The 5,000-nt window shown below is 53.2% G+C and overlaps 1 pseudogene; it reads left to right on the top strand.

The window, feature by feature from the left end:
- Window positions 1–1,324: 1,324 nt before the first annotated feature.
- Window positions 1,325–1,933, top strand: LOC148784274 (18S ribosomal RNA; annotated as a pseudogene; the record flags this gene model as incomplete).
- Window positions 1,934–5,000: the final 3,067 nt, after the last annotated feature.

The following is a 5,000-nucleotide window of genomic DNA, read 5'->3' as shown; positions in this document are numbered from 1 at the left end:
CCCCCGTAGCCCCCAAGCCTCGGCCGTCCTCATGGCTTGGGCGTGGCTTGTGTTGGCCTTGTTTTGGCAGCGAGAGTCCGGCGAGGGACTCCGGTGGGGCGCTTGAGCGGGGGTCTACGGTGTTGCGTGCGGCCGATGCCCATTTGCATCGTGTGCGCCGAATGCCTTCCCGTCCGCAACGGCAAGCCGTCGGGGGCGTGCTTCGATTGCGATTTGCTAAAACATGGCCAACACAAGCCCCGTCCAAGCAAAGGTTGGTCGGTCGGTCGGTCCGCTTATGCTTGTCGGCCTCCCCCCGCATAAGCGGACCGATGTGGGTGCCGTCGGGATTCGACGGTCGGGGGTGCTTGTCGCCGCTTGTGGCTTGCGACGCTGAAATTAGTAGCTTGTGGTGGGCGAAGTGTCGGCAATCCCGATTTTGGGTGCGCTTGCTAGTAGCCCGTTGCCTGCGAACATGGAGGCGTCAAGGGCGGCTGGCGACGGCTTGCACCCCCGACCGTCGGCTCCCGGTGGCACCCACACAGGGCGGGTGTGGTCGTCGTCGTCGTCGTCTGTTGCCCGCGACCCCGAGATCAGTAGCACGTGGCTGGCGAAGTGTCGGCAATCCCGGCATGCAAGGCTCCCGCACGGGAGCTGGGGTATGCTTTTGGGTGCGCTTGCTAGTAGCCCGTCGCCTGCGAAAGTGGAGGCGTCGCACAGGCAAGTCGGTCCGGTCCCTAGGTTTGTGCTCCTCGGTTCCCAACTCGTGCTTCGTCCCGAATCTTCGTGCCTACCGGGGCATGCTTGGGCGTGCTTGCTGCCGTTCGCCTGCCGCGACGCTCGAATGCGTCGTGGGACGGCGGGCGTTGGCTTGTCTGCTCGGGCATTGCGTACGTAATGGGCGCGTGAGTGGTGATTGGCGTGTGTGGGCATGTTGGATCCCTGCTCGGGCAGCGACAACATCCCCCGCAAGCCGCTTCAGTCGTCGGCCCAAGCGCGCTCCTGCCTTGGCCGCGGTCGGTTTCCTGTGCTGCATACCTATCGCGAAGGCATTCCATTGTCCCGAACGTCCCGTTTTCGCCCTGCGCTGCACCCCTCGGGGCCGCGGCGCGGGGTGGACCTCAAGGCGCCCGCTGTGTCCCACGTCCCGCGCACGGCCGCACGTGCCCGGGTCGTTGGCCCATTGCGTCGTCGCCCGATCTCTCGGATGCGGAACACACGGTGGGTACGAGGGCCTCGGCCTCTGTTTGCCCCGAAAGCAAGCGTTCGGCGCTTCGTGCGAACGACGCCCGCCACCGTTTTGGGCTCGTCCCATGCGGGCGGCGGAGTCGGTGAGGAATGCTACCTGGTTGATCCTGCCAGTAGTCATATGCTTGTCTCAAAGATTAAGCCATGCATGTGTAAGTATGAACTAATTCAGACTGTGAAACTGCGAATGGCTCAATAAATCAGTTATAGTTTGTTTGATGGTACCTGCTACTCGGATAACCGTAGTAATTCTAGAGCTAATACGTGCAACAAACCCCGACTTCTGGAAGGGATGCATTTATTAGAAAAAAGGTCGACACGGGCTCCGCCCGTTGCTGCGATGATTCATGATAACTCGACGGATCGCACGGCCCTCGTGCCGGCGACGCATCATTCAAATTTCTGCCCTATCAACTTTCGATGGTAGGATAGTGGCCTACTATGGTGGTGACGGGTGACGGAGAATTAGGGTTCGATTCCGGAGAGGGAGCCTGAGAAACGGCTACCACATCCAAGGAAGGCAGCAGGCGCGCAAATTACCCAATCCTGACACGGGGAGGTAGTGACAATAAATAACAATACCGGGCTTTACGAGTCTGGTAATTGGAATGAGTACAATCTAAATCCCTTAACGAGGATCTATTGGAGGGCAAGTCTGGTGCCAGCAGTCTAGGAATGGGAAGGAGACGGCGGTTCCGGAGGTACTGCCAAAGGTTCCTGAGTTGGGAGAGTCTGGTCCATCTAACACGAGGCCAGACGATGAGCAGGTAGATACATGTGTTGTGCCAACATCCCAGACAGCGAGTTTGCCTTGCGAGCTGCCAGGTTGTGTGGTAAATACATCAGATCACGAGTTGCCTAACTGTGCTGCAGTGACAGATGATGAGGCTTTAGGGCGGCTGGCTGGGAAGGTTTATGGCGAGGCGGCTGGGATTTAAGGAGGTGGTTTCGAATTGTGTGAATCAAATATGGTTTTTCTGGGGACCGGAGGTACAGTGTCGGGTTTTGATCGATCATGAGCAGTTTCTGCACCTCCATTTGGAATCAAATAAGTGGCCGAAACTGTTTTTCGTTACAGCGGTATATGCTAAATGTGATATGGTGGAGCGGCGAGATCTTTGGGCTGGCCTTCGGTTGATTTCGATTGGCTCTTCGCCTTGGATTGTGGGAGGGGATTTCAATACTGTCCTCTGCCCAGAGGAACGGTCGGGGGGCGCTGCCCCGAGTGGTATCGCAATGTCTGATTTCCATGACATGATTGCGAACTGTGCCCTTACAGATGCTGGTTATACTGGGAGCCCTTACACCTGGTATAGTCGTCGGTTGCGGCAACGTCTAGATCGGGTCCTGGTGACTGATAGTTGGATGGACGTATTTTCGAAAACACAAGTTACTCATCTTGAGCTCTCCAAATCGGATCATCGTGGATTATTGGTTGTTGCAGAGACTATTGTGACGCAAAAGGCATCATCTTTTCGGTTTCAACACATATGGATCACGCATCCGGGATTTCTCGAGGTTGTTCGTCGGAATTGGCAATACCCAACGATCGGGAGTGGTATGGTTCGCCTTCAGCAGAAATTGACTCGCTTGAAGCACTGTCTGAAGGAATGGAACAGAACAGTCTTTGGGAATGTGTTTGATAGGGTTGCAGCGGCGGAGCGAGATCTCAAGGAGGCTGATGAGGCATATGATATTAATCCTTGTGATCGCACGCTTGTGGAGCGGAGTCGGTGCTCGGCAGTGTTGGTTCGGGTGTTGACCCAAGAGGAGGCATTTTGGAAACAAAAGGCCGGGATCAAATGGGCTAAAGATGGGGAGCGAAACACGAGATACTTCCACTCTTTAGTTCAGAAGAGGAGGTTTCGTGGCACGATCTTTGAGATACAGCATGAGGGGGAGGTTTTAACTGATCCGGTAGGAATTAAGAGATCGGCGGCTTCTTTCTTTGAGCAGCTCCTATCCGCAGAGCCAGCGTTTCCCGACGAGATGGATCGAGATTGCCTAGAGGATGGCCTGACAGATGAGGACAGGTGTTTCTTGTGTACCATGCCGACGATGGCAGAGGTTCGGGAGGCAGTTTTCTGCATTGAGCCGGAGAGTGTTGCAGGACCAGATGGATTTGGGGCGATTTTCTATCATACCTGCTGGGATCTTGTCTCAGAGGATGTTTTCTGTGCAGTATCTGAGTTTTTTCGTGGTATAGCTATGCCGAAGAGTTTCACAGCTACTACCATCTCTCTTATTCCAAAGACCGCCAGCCCAGTTTCTTGGAGTGAGTATCGGCCGATAAGTTTATGTAATGTTACGAATAAGATCTGCACGAAGTTGATGTCTATCAGACTTGGGCATGTCTTGCCGAAGGTGCTATCCCCATCCCAGAGTGGGTTTGTCCCGGGACGATTGTTGAGTGATAATGTCCTTTTGGCGCAAGAATTAGTTCACTCATTGGAGTCGCGCCGGTCGGAGGCGAATGTTATTTTTAAGCTTGATATGGCCAAGGCTTATGATCGGGTTAACTGGGAGTTCCTCTTTCAAGTCTTGCGACTAAAGGGTTTCCCGCAGCATTGGATTAACTTGGTGGCTAATGCTGTATCAAACTGTTGGTTCTCAGTCCTAGTGAATGGAGAGCACGCTGGATTCTTTCATTCGACACGCGGCTTGCGGCAGGGGGATCCATTATCCCCGGCGTTATTTGTGCTTGCTGCTGATTACTTATCTCAGGGACTGAATAGGCTTTTTGTGGCGCACCCAACGATGTATTACCAATCACCGGGTCGGGTTCGGGTATCTCACCTAGCATATGCCGATGATATGATGATCTTTACTAACATCTGTAGGCAGCACATGGAATTGCTCCGTGATTTTCTCCACGCATATGAGCGGGTGTCCGGACAGCAGATAAATAGCGCAAAGAGTTCTTTTATTCTGAGCCGGCAGGTACCATTGTCACAATTGCAAGAGGTACAATACGTTATGGGTTACCAGCTAAAATATCTCCCAGTCACATATTTGGGTGTCCCTCTATACAAGGGTAATCGGAAGGCATGTTTGTTTGATTCGCTCATTTCCAGAATACGTGACATGCTACAGGGGTGGGCAATGACGAATCTATCCCATGGAGGGAGGCTAGCCTTGATTCGAAGTGTGTTGCAGGCTATGCCTTTACATCTGCTTCAAGTAATCCATCCACCTAAATCTGTCTTGATAACCATTGAGCGCATATTCAATGGTTTCTTTTGGGGCTCATATAATGGCCGCCGGCATATTCATTGGTGTTCATGGGATAAGATCTGTAGACCAGTAGCAGAAGGTGGTTTGGGTATTCGGAGTTTGGCGGAGTATGTTAGGGCTTTTTCGATGAAACTTTGGTGGCGATTTAGGCTTAAATCATCCTTGTGGTCGGAGTACTTGCATGATCGCTATTGTAGGGCTCTTCACCCTACTCATGTGCCGTATAATCGCAATCATTCCTCTGTTTGGCATCGCTTATGTCGGATCAGGGATGTGGCAGAACCTCTAATCTTCTGGACTTTGGGCCAAGGCGCAGTATCTTTCTGGCATGATAATTGGTTTGGTGAGAAGCCTCTAGCCCAGCTCGTTCGAGGGGCCCCTGACACTATGGAGCCGGTATGTTATTACTGGCATGAGGGAGAATGGAATGTTCCCAAAATTTTCAGGATAGTCCCGCCACAGATCGCGCATATTATCTGCCGAATTCCTATTGCAGCGGGACAGAGGGACAGAATTGTGTGGACCGCGACGAGTAATGG

The sequence above is a fragment of the Sesamum indicum genome, linkage group LG13 (genome assembly GCF_026168435.1).
Source record: "Sesamum indicum cultivar Baizhima isolate 11 linkage group LG13, ASM2616843v1, whole genome shotgun sequence".
NCBI lineage: Eukaryota > Viridiplantae > Streptophyta > Magnoliopsida > Lamiales > Pedaliaceae > Sesamum > Sesamum indicum.
The sequence above is the reverse complement of the archived record's forward strand: the minus strand, read 5'-3'. Positions and strand labels throughout refer to the sequence as shown.